Here is a 19,069-nt window from a genome sequence, read left to right on the forward strand (position 1 = left end):
AAAAAAAAAAAAAAAAAAAAAAAACAATAACTTTCAATGGGGGAGATGTGGCAAAAATCATTGACACCCCTGGGGGATTGGAAGAATGGACTAGCCGAACTCTTATAAAAAGTAGTGTCGGTAGTAGTTGGAGAGAGTGCTTTGGTAGTCTCACAAAGTGACCATATTGATTAAACCTCCACTGCATAATTTATATATATACCAACCTGTGGCAAGTTATAAAAATAATAATAATATTAGTTTATCTGCGAACACTGAAAGTCAACTCTGTAAGGTGGTTAGCATTAGGAAGGTCATCCAGCCATAAAAACCCTGCCAAAACAGACTATGAAGCTTGATGCAGTCTTCTGCCTAGTCAGCCCCTGTCAAACCAGCATGGAAAACAGACATTAAATGATGATGATGATGATGATGATGATGATGATAATGATGATGATGATGAAAGGACAGTTTCACCTTAGGCACATAAATACAAAACAGTGTAAAGTAAATTATACTGATTTTAATACTTGACATGAGCATAATTTATCAACCCCAATGGGATTTGAGCTAAAAGCATAAAAGAACCGTAACTAAATAGCACAAGACATTTTATCAGACAAACAACTCTGCTATCCATTAACAAAAATATATATTAATATCCCAGAAATGGGTAGCTGTATGGGGCAAATCAAGGCAAACTGCAAAGCCTTGTTGTCTCTGTGCAGTCATGTCTGTAGAGAATTGAGACATTAGTCAATAAACTGAATGTAATAAAATTAGCTATTATATCAAGTATAATTTGTTATAATAAATTTAACAATATTTTCTAGCAGCTATTGTAAAGAAAAACTTCAAAACAGAAAGAAAACGCTTCCAATGAAAAATATGAATTAATGTAGAATGACGCTAATGAATAAAAACTTAGTGAATATGCTAAGCTAAATGAGACTTTAGTTCTCTCTTTTATCCAGTGAATTATTAAATGGAAAAACATGTTTTTTCCACCATGATAGGTTTTCAGAACTCACAGTTTGTTTTTAAAACACATTTACTTATTGCCGACACGTAAAAGCACCCACTACACTCTCTGAGTGGTTGGCGTTAGGAAGGACATCCAGCTGTAGAAACTCTGCCAAATTAGATTGGAGCCTGGTGTTGCCATCCGGTTTCACCAGTCCTCAGTCAAATCGTCCAACCCATGCTAGCATGGAAAGCGGACGTTAAACGATGATGATGATGATGATGATATATATAGAGAGACAATACACACTCATACGTACAAATACACACATACATACAAATACTTGTCAATCTTTTTCAGATACAATCGACAGTCAGACATTGTCCAGACATGTAGGACCTGTCCTTAGCTTCTTCAGGAGAATCCAAGGTGGGTGCATAGGCACTGACGATGGTGGCAAACTGAACTTTAGAGAGTGTGAGCCACAACCTGAGGATTCATTCATACAGTGCAACAGGAAGTTCTGCCATCTTATTTGCAATGGAGGTCTTCACAGCAAAGGCCACTCCAATGCCATCAGTGACACTCTTCCATTAGAATGTGTATCCCTCTCCCAGTTCAGTGAGAGAGCCTTCCTCTGGGATACACATCTCACTAAGATCCACTATGTGCACATTGAATTCAGCTAAGATGCAACCAGAGCAGTCTTCCGATGAGGTCAGTATGAATTAGGAGGATCAAATAAAGTTCTGACATTCCAGAAAACAATTAACAATTTCTTAAAGTTTCAACCTCATTAGAAGAGTGACCTGTCAGGCACAGTTTCCTGACTGGGTAAAACAGAGCAAACTTTGTTAGGGCCACCTTTTCTTGGCCATCCCTTGGATTGAGGAAGGCAGTACCTTCCCTAAATAGGGCTGCCTGGACACATGAGCAGGACTGAAGAAGCCTTATGTCCCTCAGTGCAGATTTCAGTGACCATCTTACTCATACTGCCATCATGCAAATTTCAAGCTAGAGGCTACCAGCATCATCCATGCTTGCCTCCAACATCAGCTGTTCATTGCCAATGGACTTGGGAGTAGAAAAAAAAAAGGAGGAAAATGAAGGAAGAAGGCTGAGATGGGTCAAAGTCTGTACAAAATTTGTTTCCAGTAGTGAGATGGGCACACAATCCTTCACCGCACAACTTGACTTATCTGTAACTGGTCCAGTGGCAAGAAGGTGAGCCAAAATGAATGGGGTCAAGGACAAGCTGCAGCAAACTGCTGTATTCAAGGTATGTAGGGGGGCACCTCTACAGCCAGCTTGCTTGGCTTTGTCCCATTGTAAGTAATAGACACAAGGGGCGTGTGACCGGGACAGCTGCCAGCTAAGACCCTAATAGGTGCTACTACTCTGGGTCAGTGTAGACCTGGGAACAATAGTGGTTAACCCTTTAGCATTCAGATTACTCTGTCAAATGAAAATTCAACAATAAATACAACTTTTAAATTAGGAAAAAGTATATAAAATGTTGAATACGTTAGTGCTGTCAGGTTAGTGAAATATGATTCTTTTTCAGTTAATCTTTTCAAATGCAGACTGCCATCAATCTTCTGCAATTCTATTGGTTACATGTAGTCATGATATATTTTTCTCTAAGTGTTTGCAGATAACAGCTAAAAAAAAAATTTTTTTAAACCGAAAAGAAAGAACTAGAGTTAATTATTTCCGGGATTACAAGTTCCATGGCACTAGTGCTTAACTTCAAAAAGTAGCATCAAAGAGATGAGAGATAATTCTTCCTGTGGATAGATCAATGTTTTATTGCAGATAAAGATTCCTGAATCTTCTTTCTGACAATTAGGTGAACTGAAGCATGTAGAATTAAGTTTACTAACTAGACACTACATTGCACTACAGTACATCTTTACTCCCAATCCAAAAGCTGCTAGTCTAAATATGCAACCATTACTTAATTATTGGTTTCCATGTAGATGGTACTTCATTCCCCACCCCTCGTTAATTCTCCAGGCTATTTTTATATTTCTACACCAAACAACATAGTAAAATTTTGTACATACACTTCAAGATTCTTCCATTACTACTTTGTCAAATACAGTGAAGCTTAATGCTTTGCTGATAAGATCATAAGACCAAAACATGTTCAGAGTTGTCTCCTGAAATAATTAAAACAAGCAGAAAAACCACACTTTCTACTATAGGCACAAGACCTGAAATTTTACAGGAGGAGACTAGTCAATTATATCAACCTCAATGCTCAACTGGTACTTATTTTTATCAACCCTGAAAGGATGAAAAGCTAAGTCAATCTCAGTAGAATTTGAACTCAGAACATAAAGTTGGAAGAAAGGCCATGAAACATTGTGTCTAGTATGTCAACAATTCTGCCAACTAACCATCTTAATAATAATACCAATTTTTAACTTACAGAGTGACAAGTAGAATCATAATATGATAATGATGATTATGTTAGTCCTTAACTCATACTGTATTTTCCTTTCTACATAATTATCTATACTCCACTTTTTAATACTCCACACATTAAATATGCTAACACTAACTTAATATTTTTATCTACGCACTTGGGTGATTTGAGAAAATCAACAGAGCATCAGACAAAATACTATATGGCATTTATTTATATTGCAGGTTCTAATTTTGCCCAAGTTAACTTTAATTTTCATCTTTTCAAGGTTAATAAAATAAATTTCCAGTCAAATAAGTATCAGGTCAAATGAAGTTAGTTCCCCAGCACACCCACAGTCCAAAATAAAAGAATAAATGAAAAGGAAAACTTAGCCATTTTGAAAAATAAAGAAAAATACATCAAGAGGGAAATATCAACAGATGAAATGAAAGTCAACACAGCATTTCAATAAGGTGATAGTCAATAAAATCTTTAGTGATCAGGTTTTAACTATTATTCATATCAATAAAAATTAAAATCACCCCTATACACACGCTTGCTGTAACTTAAATTATATCTTTTACAAATGCTAAGATAGATTTAATAAATTACTCTGATTTGCAAAAATTGAAGTTGGTAGTTAGCTTACTGCTTGCAATGTAAATAAACATTTCACCATTTCTCCCTTTACCATTAGTGAATTGGTCAAAGAACTTTCCTTTCTTTACCCCTCATTTATAATTTTTTCCCTCCTTTTAAAGGTCAGAATAATTCATTCATTGATATCAGATTTCATGTATGAGTAAAAATAGCTTAAATGCTTTGGTAGAAGGGGCGCTAAGTGAAAACAAACAGTGATTTGGCTGAGGAATCAGAGTTAAACATATCTAAATGGAATATAATTGTCTAGTTGGCTGAGTGGATAACTCAAATATTTCATTAATTAACAAAAGCTTTACAATGATGGAAAACATGATAATAAAATACAAATCTGTAACACAGGGATGTATTATTTCAGGTCTATGAAAAATGAATACATTTGTTTTTTTGTTGGGTTTTTATTTTCTCTTTTATTTATTTTTTTTTTTTACCATTTTAACATTTCTTTATAATTTTCATTTGTTGCAATAATGGTTTTTTTTTTTTTTTGAATTTTTTATTTTAGTACTGACACAAAGCAACTCATTTCAAAGGAGGACAGAGTCAATTAAATCAAACCAGTGCATAAATGACATTTTATCAACTCTGTAAAGCTGAAAAGGTAATGCTGATTTGTGTAAGATCTGAACTCAGAGTATAAAGAGATGTTAAGTAAACACTGCAAGGAAATTTATCCTACTCTCAGGATTCTGCCATCTACTGCAGTATCTCATGTTAATAATAAGTATAATTTGATTAACATAAATATTTCATTTGGCCACAACAATTACATTTCATACAACCTAGCATTTAAAAATAGATTTAGATAAAATAAAACAAATACATAAATTACATTTTAAAATAGATGACAAATCAGTTTTAAAAAGACTAAGTAAAACTGGACTATAATGAAATGTAAAAAATTTCTGTTAGTTTTAATTATTAACCACATTTACAAAGATAAAATTCACCAAATAATTTAAATCATTTTGGAGGTGTTTCTCCTTTAATTATACTGTTTTCACCTCTTTTTCTATAATCTACATTGTCAGAGTTATAGTTTTTTTTTACAATCAGATGGATGTCCTTTATACTTCTACATCAGACAAATTGAAGCAATATGAATTATGTATGGACTTTGCTCAGAAGTAAAACACAACAGATTTAAGATTTGAACTTACAACCGCCTTAATCATACAGTCAAAGCGCCTCAAAATTCTGCAACTACTTTTTCAACATCAATAAGTTTTATACGACTATTCCTTTCCACTGCCAGTAATAATCTGAATTTCATTTGTTCATTAAATGCCTAGTGCAGCATTAACCTAAGATCTTACAAAGAAATGAAGAACAGTTGCCAAGAAGAATACCACCAACAATGTTTTCTTTAGATAGCTGTACAAGAAGTATGGCAACAGAAGGTTTCTCTTTTCTTGCTAAATGAGTGTGATACTGCACAGTAGAGGGACATCATAATTGGCCAAGGAAGATCTGTAAAAGCTACAGAGAAATTAGTTGGCTATGATCCACAGGAGATAGAAAACTTACTTGCATGAAAAACGAAGCACATGTAGCAGACAAACAAAACTAATATGCATTAAAGGAATCAGGTTAAGTATGCAGGTAATTCAACTAATCTGGCACAAAATGTGATATGATTGGACAATGAAAAACAGCTGCCATTAATGGAAAGTGTCTGGAGCAGAAAATTATCAAAGAGGACATGAGTGGAAGTTATGAGACTCTGACAAGATCAAGTGGCAATTTTATTGCACAGAAGGCCCATCCAACTCACATCAACACAGAAAAACTGAACTCAAAAGAATGATCATCATGCAGATGTTTAGCCCAAGTTAGCCTTGATCTAGCAGGCCTATAATCAAAGGTCTTCTAGCTGTCATTATACCTATTTTGTGGGGATTATAGTGCATCTGGGACTACATCATCACCCACTGTCTTTAGTATTTTTCATTTTTTTAATGATAGTAAGGTATTAGTTATAGTTAATTTAACTATTTCTAGCAGGTCAAGCAACCACATAGAAGCTCCCTCAACAGATCATCATTGAAATCCTGCCTCCAATGACATTATTAATTATACCTCATGGCAGTGGTACTCTAGCATGACCTTGACCATGGTGGCTTGAACAAATGAAAGAAAACAATGTTATCAGTTACACAATGTCTTAATATCTTCTGATATGACAAATATATTCAACATACACTAGGTTTTCTAAAGCAAGGGTAGTGTTTGTCACTTATTACTAAATGTTCCAACAAAGGAACCTCTACATGAACATTCAACCTGCTAAAAGTATCAGCTGAATTTCTCAAAGCACACAAGCATCATTAACAGAAAAAAAGACAAATTGGATAATATAGTTCCAGATATACAAAGGAAAATAACACAACACAATTGGAATAGCTTTGACAATATGTTTACTCAATTAAGGCTGATCTATAATAACTGCTATTCATGTTGCTTGTGTGTGGCACCTCTCCTAATGACATTGTTCTTGCATCTCCAGACAAGCTGAAAGACCTCAGCTCTACTCGTGTTCAATTCTTCAATCTATCCTATCATTTATCTTTTTACTTACTTTCCCTTCTGCTCCAAAATTCCCCCTCTTTTACTAATTTCAGCCAATAGGATGTAATCATACTGAATGTATCATAATATCTAACAGATATTTTCTATTTGACCCTTTTACTGAGGAAATCAGATATATCCACTCGAAATTTCATTCCCCTTAACAGTGAAAAGCAGTTTTATATACCAATCTTTTGTTGAGGAATGTCAAGTCTGAAACTATTTTTGTTGAGGTATATGTCAAGTTTATTAAGGTAATGTAACTTACAGAAAAAAACAACTGCTTTTTTTTTTTCTACATATTTAACATCATTACTAGAATAACAAGGAAATTTAATTTCGCAGCAGGTTAATACTACTTATTCCCTTTAAATGTCTTAAATGTGATGTGGTAGTATATACTGTGGCAATCATACAAGCAGAGAAATATTAATTGACTAAATATAAAAAAGACAATTACAAAAAAAAACGGATGCTATGTTTTCATGATAAAGAGTAACTCTGTAACACTATAATTATAATGACATATTCTATATGTGAGCAACACTTAGATAAGAAAGGATATACATATCAAAATATATGGCTCACAGTCTTCTTACAGAGTGTGCTGGCCTTGGACGAGAGAATAGTACTGTTTGTATATTGAATGTAATAATTCTGTTGAGTTTAAATACTGTCAGAACATGTACATCAAATTAGCTTTTACTTGAGAGGTAAACAGATTTAAACAGTGAAAGAAAAAGAGAAGAAAAAGCTTAAGAGAGAAATAAAGTGGATAAGTGAGAAAGCTAGAGACAGAGAAGGTAAAAGAGGGAGAGAGTAAGCAGAGAGAAATAGTGGTATGTGGTAGGAAAAGAAAGCAAATGGGAGAGGAAGTGAGCAAGACAGGAGAGAAAGGGAGCTTACAGGAGGGAGAGAAAGGAATCATTTTCTCTTATAGAGTGCCAAACAAATATGACAAGTGTGTCATAATACATAAAAATAACAAATATCAAATGCATGACAAAAGTAGACATATGACAGAATTAATGCACAACCATTTCCAGTTAGTTTTTGAATAGGTATTAAGGTGATAGAGCCTCTAATCTGAGAGAGTAATCTAAAATTTAGTTAATATATTAGTTTAGGAAACAATTAGTCAAATGCTAAGTGTGTTAATCTCACCTGCAAGAAATAACATAAATCTCTCTTCCTCAGAATAGCAAAATCTTTTACAACAAACAGCTTTGAATGGAAACTTTATCATATATATCCATTTTTAGATATGTGAGCATGTACATTCTTTAAATATAGGCAGAAAGGCAACAGTCAGAATGCTGACTGTATGATGAATTTAACTAGAACTAAAAGGCCCAACATATATCAGTATACCTAGTCTGCTAATAGTTAAGTTTCTCTTTCAAAATGAACTAGCTGCCTGAATGCTTGATCAAATAGAACTATCCAGGAACATTCAGAAATACAGTTGTAATAACTTCATCTTAATCTGGTATAAGATATACTATTTGTGGGTTCATAAACTATGGGATCATGAAAGCATCATGGGAGATTTTTTTCGTTTTATGACATGTACATGTAGGAGTAAATTAACCAGAAGGAACAGATTCCTATGTAAGCTATAATCAAAGGAAGACTTCAGTCCTGTACAAAATATGATAGCACATTTACTATTAAGTACTGCTGTTTTTTATAGCGGTTATTCACTTTGAATACCAATTTAAAGTAAGGTCAACTGAACTCCTTTCCCAATTAAATATCTAAAATTCTGGCTGTGTGGTAAGAAGTATGCTTCCCAACCACATGGTTCCACGTTCAGTCCAAGTGTAGGGCACCTGGAGCAAGTGTCTGCTACCCTAGCTCCAACAAACCTTATCACCATCCAGACCTATGAACAAATGAAGGAACCTTTATACAGGTGCTTAATCTGTTAGGAAGAGCAGTTAAATCTTCCTCACATTATTATATCCAATGATCCTAAAAGTTAGTCTTAGATACTACTAAAAAGAATGATCGTGATTAGAATGCTTCTGACCATGTTTATGTGATCAAGGTTAAGGTGGGACTAGAAAACAATAACATCCTGGCCTTGAATTTTAGTTCTAACTTTTACATTTCATTACAATCACAAACACTTGAGGAAGATTTGGAAAAGCAACACTCATTTCCTCTCTTTATAAAATTTACAGAGTGGTGGTAATGGCAACCTACTCCAGCATTCTCTGTATAGTGTATAACACAGGTATTGGACTACTTGCTGAGATTTCATGAGTTGAAATGCACTATAAGTGTTTTGTTGTATTTCTAGACAGAACTCTCATTCTGTGGTGCCTCTGTTCACCAATTAGTTATGGGGAGTAGACATTAGATCATTTACCTGTGACAGAGTAGTATTCTAGTCAAGAGAAGATTTATCATTCATCCACTTCTCACTATAAAACTGGAGCTAAATAACAGAAACTACAAGCTCCTTGAAAGGTATTTGCATTCACCCAAGAACTATTGCATTTTCAATATGTCTATTGAAAATAAAGTGCTAATTGTCTATTTATTTATATATATATATATATATATATATATATATATGCACATATATGCAAGCACACACTGTAAATGCAACATACATGCAGACACATATATAAACACTAAATTATTTGTGTGCATGAATTATGTTCTTCAATCTAATATACCAGTCTCCTATGGATGCAGTGTGTATATATGGTTTCATAATGCAGACAACTCCTGAAAATAGACTGATGATAATAATTATATAGAATTATAGTCCATTAGTAGTACACAGTAGAAAATAATTTTCTCTCTTGATACATTTTTTTAAATGTTGGCAGCATATCTTATATATAAACATTTACACAACACAAAACCATATATATATATATATATATATATATATATATAGACATAAAATATTATATGTGTGCTTATGAACAGTAAATATTTATAAATAAACATGTATGCATACAAAATATGCCCATATTTATTTATAAACATATAGATATATACAAAGTAGCACATGCACATACACACACGTGTTCATAGATAAAACACATACAATAGCCCACTGTGTGTATGTGTGTGTGTGTGTATACACATAGTTTACATGCACATACAAACCTACACACAGAATATACATGGACATATACATACGCAACCATAGAAATTTTATTTGCTCTGGAATGAACACATGAACAAAAGATATTTTCCATCATAATAATGGTGAGATATTCTGTGAATGGTGAATAAACAGAAGGTCTGTAACAAGATGCCTAGAAACAAAAGGTAGGCTCAGGAAACAAGTTAGGTAAAGAGTACATGTGCAATGAATGTGATAAAGTCAGGCACAGCATTAGTGAAACAAGAGGTTAAAAAAAAAAAAGAAAGAATAGAAAGGAAGAAAATGTTTTGCTATGTATGAACAAAGGAATTACAAAGTTTGTTGTCTTAAGAGAAATGGATAGGATTTAGGTGACATGTTTAACAGGAGAGAATATGAGTGGTATAAAAAAGATGTAAATCACTGAAAAGGAAAGAAATTTCTAAACAGTGTATATGTGCGATGGAGACATAGCCGTGCAATTAAGTTCACATAGCAATCACATGAGTTACAGGATTGATCCTGTCGTGGCACATTTGACAAGTCTCTTCTATCACAGGCTTGCGTCAGTCTAAGCCTCATAATTTGGCAGCAAGTTCATACATAATTCAAAAGACTCAGCCTTGCTACATGGAGTCTACCTGGAGATTATGTTACAAGTATCTATGTAACATTCAGCTACTGATACAATTCAGTGAACAAGCAGTTTCACTGATTGAATGAACACTCACCAAAGTCAGTACAGGATCCATCATATATGTTACATACTACCCTGGGTTTTTCATTGTGATCATATATGTTGCATACTTGTCTCAAGTTTTTCACTGTAGGTGGACTTAAGATAAAAATCTTCACTTGAAGAGTGCTCCCAAAAAGAAACTCACAATATTGTGTGTGTGTGTGTGTGTGTGTGTAATATTGACTATCTCAAATTAAAATATACCATACTTGAAGGCATAAAAGATGTATGGGCCTATTAGATCACCCCAATTTCAGCAGCAGATATTCATGTAAAAAATGGTTTTGGGATCCTAATATATGTAATAGAGGGTAAAGTTTTGAAAATTGTAAGGAAAATAGTGCATTTTATATGCCATCAAATACAGAAAACACATTGGTGCCTTACTAAAATATAAGCACATTACTACTTCACTTCTTTTCTGGTAGTGAGTACTCTATTATAAGTAGAAACCATATACAGCTATCCCTGCTGCTGCTGTGTACATTTTTACACAATATGTCGGTCACATTTTAAAGAATATAAATATAAAAGTGCTCAACATGTGTTTGCTGAGAAGTGTGTAGAGTCTATTGCATGAGAAGGAAATATAATTAAATGTATGACAAGCTTTCTGATCAAATATTTGCAATCTTCAGTAAGATGGAAAGATAAGAACTGATGCATAAATTGTTTTTCAAGATCTGAAAACTTCTATACAAAAAAAAAAAAAAAATACAAATTACTTCATGAGGTCAAAATTGTTAGTATGCAGTTTGAACTCTTATAAGTTGATGAGAGGGGAGAGAAGGCCGAAAAGGGAAAAGGAGATATATTCTTGTAGAAGACAGTTTGGAAAAATTGTTTTGCATAACAGAGTGTGAGACAGAATTGGTGACAAGAGCAACAAGGGCAATAAGTAGATTATATAGAGAATGGTAATACAGAGGTGACCAAGCTTTGAAGTACAGAGATTGCAATAATAGAGATAAAAGAGACAAAAAAGAGGATAGTGCAGTGGTGGGTCGATAACTGCAGAACACAAGAGACATTTTTAATATGAAAAGTCTATTAAATTCACACACAAAGTCGAAAATGAATGGCAGTGCAAATGAGTAGATTGTGCATTTGATGTGGACACTGTAAGCCAAGTGAAAGTTTATTGGTTGAGAATTGAAATTAGGTCAGCTGCAGACATAGTCTGGTCTGATGCAAACTGATTACATTACAATACCACCCATAAAGTAGCATCTACATGCTAGAAGCAGCAATTAAATATCCTTAAATGACACACAATCATCTTTAAAATAAAAGCATTGGATAATGTATTCCAGAGTACATATGACAAAATGGTCATGGCTAAGATACCTTGACCAAGAGGCATTCTCAATCAGGTATGACCTACAACAAACCAATAACTCTGGATATTCAGATCAGTAAAGTATATGATCCATGAGTCTGACAAAACTAATAATGCAAAATGTCACCTTATTTATAAGACACTCAGTACTAAAAGTACATCTGATAATTCAATACCCACATGACAATTTTCTTTATATCATTCATTCGCAATGAGAAGTTCAGTTCTCATTGTTATGAGGGATTTCAATTTTTCACCCCCTCTTAATTATGCGTAGTTTCTATGCTGATATATTGGGACTAATTTTCTCACTTTTGAAGGTTTTCATATTTTTGGAACAAGTGTTCTTATTGTTAACCCATCATATGGTGAAATATGAGTGAACCCTATTGTAAGTTAAGGAGTAGACAAACAGAGTTATTTATTTTCTGCAAGGATACAACATAATGATTGTCACAGTTTTTTTAACTAATGTCTGTGTGGTCTATATATATCTGTGGTCTATATATATATCTGTGGTCTATATATATCTGTGGTCTATATATGCAACACTGCAACCTCATATCGACTGTACCACTTTTTATGATAGTTGTTAAATTTTAGAGAGGACTGGCTTCCTCTCACCTATTTCCCATGAAAGGAAATTAGATAGGCAGGTATAGGAAGGTGTATACATACACACAAATCTATAGCATGAAAGACTAGACAAGAATAGTTAATCTCTGATGCACAATATATAGAAAACATTTGTTATCATACTCTTTTACTCTTTTACTTGTTTCAGTCATTTGACTGTGGCCATGCTGGAGCACCGCCTTTAGTCGAGAAAATCGACCCCAGGACTTATTCTTTGTAAGCCTAGTACTTATTCTATCGGTCTCCTTTTGCCAAACCGCTAAGTTACGGGGACGTAAACACACCAGCATCGGTTGTCAAGCGATGGTGGGGGGACAAACACAGACACACAAACACACACACATATATATGCATATACATATATACGACGGGCTTCTTTCAGTTTCCGTCTACCAAATCCACTCACAAGGCTTTGGTTGGCCCGAGGCTATAGTAGAAGACACTTTCCCAAGGTGCCACGCAGTGGGACTGAACCCGGAACCATGTGGTTGGTAAGCAAGCTACTTACCACACAGCCACTTCTGCACCTAAACGCACATACTGTGCTCTTCTTCCAAACATAGCCTTGCAAACCTGACATAATTCAATTACTTTAAGTTTCCATCAAGTTTTTGTCTGAGTTTACAAACTTTTCTTGCTAGCATGAGTTAGACAAATGTTACTAACAAATTGTTTTACAACTGGATGCCTTTCCTGACACTAACCCTCACCTGTTTTTCAAGTAAGGAATTGCTTATGCCACATGGCTTTCAAGGCACAAAGCAATTGGAAACATTATTGACAGAAGTGACAACACCACCACTCTAACATCCTAACTTATGAATAAGCAAGTGCAAATGTACACACACACACACACACTCATTTGTGACAGGCTTCTTTTCAGTTTCTGTCTACGAAATCCACAAACAAAGTTTTGATTGACCTAGGGCTATAGCAGAAGACACTTGCCCAAGGTGCCACTCAGCTGCACTGAACCTCAAACTTGTTAACCATACAGTCATGCCTATAGCTATTTTATATTAATTACAAAAACTGTAAACAACTTTTAAATACATCTACAAGAACTTCAAAAGTTATTGCTGCTATAAAACCTAATCTGTTGCATACATCCCATTCCTGTCTATTGAAGGTAGCATTCATCATTTAAATCAAGATAGTATCTACATTTTTCCTGTATAATATTCTATAATTCTTTTGAGGATTGTTATTTTCTCACAACTTCCTATAAAGAATATAAGTGTGTATATAAGTTGTCAAAATTCTAAATTATGAGACATAAAAGGACAAACCAAAGGTATACACATGAATACACGTAGACATATACATATACACACAGATACAGACATACACACACATACATATATATAGACTTAGATATACCAAGATACCAAGTATACTTATAATGGACATGAGAAGAAAGTTCACTATCCAGGTATTGGGTCTTATCCAACAGTTATTAGCTTTTGTGACAAGCTCAGGCATGGCTGTATGGTCAAAAGGTTCACTCCTCAACCACATGGTTCTGGGTTCAATCCCACATGTAAAACTGAGCCATATCTTTTACCAAAGGCTCAGGTTGACAAATAACTTGCAAGTGAAATTGAATGGAAACTACAGAAGAGCATCACACACACGTGTGTATTTATTTTCCACCATATGTATATGTCTCACTCAGTGAGAGGTACAATCTATCAGAAAACAGATAAACCAGTGCATACAAACAAAAATCTCCCATCATTTTATCCTAATTATGACAACTAATTATGACAGTCACAATCTAAGTGAACAAAGACCTCACTTTTCTTTTGGTTGAAAGTATTCTTACTGCCCTAGATAAGATTGTTTTTGGTTTTTTTCCTTTAATAATATAACTGCAGGGGTGAAAATTAGCTTCAATACAAAATCATGTTTGTTACATAAAAAGCAAATAGATTCCAGTATAAAAGAAATGAAGCACTCCAGCATCATATGACATTAATAGGTTTATTACCACAATTGAAATATATCAAAATAGATATTTAAAAATGGAAAGTTTTTGTGAGCAATATAGATATATAAATTCACTTTATTGTTCAGTTTCATAATACACAGAAACATAACGGTAGTTAAGCAAAACAGAACGTATTTATTTTGAACGCTGTAAACATTTGCATCCAGATGTGGTCAGATGTGAGGATGCTAGGTCTCGCAGATACAAGATCAAGATGAGTGGTGATAGGCTTTATGATAAACCTGCACAACCCATGCCATAAAGTAAAAATCATTATGAAGATAATAATGATGATCTACCAATGCCATGTTCCCGGAAATAGGACTGTCACAAGATACATAGACAATGAAAAGCAAAAAATACTTGAGAAGAAGCAATCAGAAGCAGTGATGAATTAAGTAGAAGAGATGTTTTTGTTATCATTTAGCCCCAGAGGAGGTTTGACCTATAAGCAAAGGCATTTTGAGTTTAATTTTGCTCATGGAAAGGTGTTCTCAATATAGAGTTATCTTAACCATGAGTCAGCAGTGTGTTTGTCACTTGAAAAGTTGGATATGTAATTGTACAACATAACATCATTAAAAAGAAAGCCATCAGAGAGAGAGAGAGATAATAGTCACAAGACAGCCTTGAGAAGAAAAGTATGGAAGCTGAAAGATCCTTCAGGCAGAGATAGGTTCAAAGTAGTAGGTGACATGTATGATATGAAGGAGAATATAGAGCTTAGAAGATAACTGGGAGTTTCTACAAATGAACCTGCTGTGAGCCACAGACTAGATCAGTAGATGGAGCAAAGTTCCAGACAGACAGAAAATGACATTGTAATTGAATAATACAGTTTTGTTGTTGGCACTCCGTCGCTTACGACGTCGAGGGTTCCAGTTGATCCGATCAACGGAACAGCCTGCTCGTGAAATTAACGTGCAAGTGGCTGAGCACTCCACAGATACGTGTACCCTTAACATAGTTCTCGGGGATATTCAGCATGACACAGTGTGACAAGGCTGGCCCTTTGAATTACAGACACAACAGAAACAGGAAGTAAGAGTGAGAGAAAGTTGTGGTGAAAGAGTACAGCAGGGTTCGCCACCATCCCCTGCCGGAGCTTCGTGGAGCTTTAGGTGTTTTCGATCAATAAACACCCACAACGCCCGGTCTGGGAATCGAAACCGCGATCTTATGACCGCAAGTTCGCTGCCCTAACCACTGGGCCATTGCGCCTTCACGAATAATACAGTATGTAGAACCATAAAATGCAAGAGACAAGGATGGAAAGAGTGAGAAAAAGTAGAGAGCAGTAACAATATTAATTAACTGGAAAAGAAATTAGATATCAGGTACACTTAGCAAGGAGAAAACATCAAAGCAAGAGACAGTAAGATATCTTGTGAGTATCAAAGACATATTTTAGATTGCAAAGCAGGATATCAGTATGAATCAGGATGTTGTTGCATAGCTGTGTGGTAAGAAGTTTGTTTCCCAACCACATGGTTTTGGGTTCAGTCCTACTGAATGGCACTTTGGGGAAGTGTTTTCTACTACAGCCTCAAGCCAACCAAGGTCTTGTGAGTGGATTTGGTAGATGGAAACTGAAAAGAAATCTGTTGTATATGAGTGTGTATGTATGTCTGTGTCTGTATTTGTCACCCACCAATGTATGACAACCAGTGTTGGTGTGTTGATGTCCCCATATCTTAGCAGTTAGGAAAAAGAGACCGATAGAAAAAGTACCAGGCTTTAAAAAAACTAAGTTCTGGGATAGATTCTTTTAACTAAAAATTCTTCAAAGTGGTGCTCCAGCATGGCCACAATCTAATGACTGAAACAAAAGAAAAAAATAGCAGCATATTCACCCTCTCTAAAGCCAAGAAGACTGAGGTATAAAAATATTGCAAAGGTTACTGAGTACAAGAAGGGTCATCAAGGACATGAAAAATATTTAGCAAAGTAGGACATTTATTAGTGATGTGCATGATCAATCATGTAGTAGAGCAGCTATATTACCCTCAACTACTATAGGAACAAAGGTGATGCTCTAGAAAGGAGCTATGAGAGAAGTATCAAACTTATGGACCATATTATGAAAATAATGGAGAGAGTTGTAACATAGCTAATTAGCAAGAGAATTAATGTAGATAAGATGCAATTCAGATTTGTGCTAGAACAGGAAACACCAATGTCATCTTCTTAGACAACTACAGGAGCAGCTTTTAGCTAATAGCAAGTCACTACCTAAAAGTTGTTCACCTGGTGAAGGCTTTTGACAGGGTTCCATTCTGTGGTCTGATGGTCACTAAGAAACTAGATTTACATGAATGGTTCATAATAGCTGAGCAAGCTCTGTATAGCAGTGGTTTCAGTAGATGAAAACTAGTAATGAAATCAACTAGGAATTTAGTGTACATGTAGGTGTCTATCAGGGCTTGGTTCTTAACTCCTTCCTGTTTATCATAGTTCTCTAGGCCATAAGTTGACTATGAAAATTCTTGTATGCTATCGGTCAAGTTCTCATGGCCAAATCACTCAAAGTATAAGAGGGAGAGTTCCAAACATGGAAGTAGAGCCTAGAATCAAGAGTTATAAAAGTAAATCTAACAAACAAAAAAGTTTTAGCGAACTAGAAAGAACACAAGACTACGGCCAACTAGTAAGTGGCCATTCATGCTCAATATGCAGAAAAGGTCTAGATAGGAACTCTATGATATGTACTCTACATAAACTATGATATACAAGAGATACAATGGACTCAGACAAACTAACAGAGAAGAAATTTGCATGCAGCAGATGCATAGAAGTAGCTGAATTGTTTCAAATACCCAGAGTGTTTGGGCTAAATTTGATGATTTTTCTGTATCCTTTTTTCAGGAACAGCTTGACACACTGGAAAACAATTAACAGTGTTGGAGAACAAAGATTAAAGTTGAAGTTGAGAAAAAGTTAGCTGACATCTGAATATCGGAAAAGAGTTACCTGGATTATGATGATTCACACCAGGTATCAAAATGCTAACATCCTGATTACTGCTCAATGCCCTGTGAACACCATAAAGTTGCAAGACATAACCTGGACAACTGCATTGGAGCCAATGAAATTGTAGCCAGTAGAAAGGGACATAGCAGGCATTCTGACTGCATCTACATTCTAGAATTCATTTCCACATCTTTGAACAGGGCTTCAGACTCAATTCAGACAGTTATGTGAAGCTGTTGGAGACAGTGGTCAAACCCTGGCTAGAGAGGGCTGGTAGGCCATATGTGTGGCAGCAGGATTCAGCTTCTTGCCAGACCTCTGGAAAGAGTCAGAAGTGGTTGTTGGAGAATCTCTACAACTTCACCAGCCCCAATTTCTGGTCTCCTTATTTCCCCAATTGTAATTCCATGAATTACTATGTGTGTGGTTGAGAAATATATCAACTGCTCTACCTTGCAACACCAAGGTCAAGCTAGTGGCCAAGATCAAGGAGGTGTTTGAAGATCTTCCCAGGGATACCATGAGGGATGCATGCACCAGGTTTTGAAACTGTTGTGGAAACAGAGTGGCTACTTTAAGTAAACTGTTATCTCCCAGTCATAATCTAGTTGATATTTTTTTTTTTTCAAAATATTTTCATTTTTCGATAGAATATTGCGTTTTCTTTTCTTTTTATGCAAACTGTCAAATTTAGCCTGAACACCCTCTAGTTGACATCTGTTATCTAGGTGACCTAATTAGTGTAAGCGAATGTTCTGGAAGCATAGTAGCCAGAATAAGAACAAACTGCAGAAAATTCTGAGACTTAGTGTTTCTATTGGTAATATGAGATTCTGTCTCTGAGTGAAGGGCAGATTACAATGTGATTGTGTACAAATTGCAAAGCTGATGATAGCATGACTTGGACAGTGAACATGGAAGATTGTGTAAAGGCTGGAAAGAAATAAGGCAAGCATGCCCTACCATATGTATAATATTAGTGTAAATGAACGATAGAGTGATAAAGCAGAATTGATCTGAGAAAAACTAAGTATAAGGGGAATCAGCTGTAGTGTGCAAGAAAGAAAACTGTACTGGTATGGTTATATGACTGATAACAGTTGGGTAAATAAATGCCAAGCAATCCAAATTAGAGGAACCTGTTCAAAAAAAGACAATAGACTGGAAAAAGTAGACAAGGCAAGAGAACAAGTGGTGAGACAATATGCTGAAAAAGATCCATCCAAACCAGACAAACAGAAAAACAGGCACAAAATGATGATTATGATAATGATTCATACACAAATCTTTGTACTGAGCCAAAAATATTAGCTAAAATGTACTTAAAAGCATTTTTGTTGTTATTGACTTATTAACTCCAAAGTATCTTGTTAGCATAATAATAAGAGAAGATTATGTCATTACAAAACAATGATTATTCATTGTGACACCACTACAAGGTGAACGCTGAAGTGAAATATTGATTGTTGAACTTTAGTTTTCATTAGTATATAAAAAAAAAGTTTGTGCGTGTGTGCAAGCATGAAAAGAAGGGAACAGGGCAGAGAACAAAACAGAGACACCTTTTGGCATTTTATAATTTTCTTACTCTAAAGAACATTGTCGTGAATTTCTGAAAACAAAGATCAAAATATCTATGAATAAAAAATGGGGCCCTTTTGTGTGACAGCAGGAATTTTAAAATCTTTTTTATCTTTTACTC

General features: G+C 34.9%; 1 protein-coding gene across 2 annotated transcripts in view; it reads right to left on the reverse strand.

The window, feature by feature from the left end:
- The window catches only part of LOC106869124 (sorbin and SH3 domain-containing protein 1), a 482,929-nt gene that overhangs the window by 452,176 nt on the left and 11,684 nt on the right, over window positions 1-19,069 (reverse strand). Inside the window, exon 1 of one of the 2 annotated variants that reach the window (XM_052968340.1) lies at window positions 5,177-5,301. The exons of the other annotated variant lie outside the window; for it this stretch is intronic. The gene's annotated coding sequence lies outside the window, so the exon portion shown is untranslated. Of the gene's footprint in view, window positions 1-5,176; window positions 5,302-19,069 lie in introns of those variants that run through there. 2 annotated transcript variants of the gene reach the window in all.

The sequence above is a fragment of the Octopus bimaculoides genome, chromosome 5 (genome assembly GCF_001194135.2).
Source record: "Octopus bimaculoides isolate UCB-OBI-ISO-001 chromosome 5, ASM119413v2, whole genome shotgun sequence".
NCBI classification, from domain to species: Eukaryota; Metazoa; Mollusca; class Cephalopoda; order Octopoda; family Octopodidae; genus Octopus; species Octopus bimaculoides.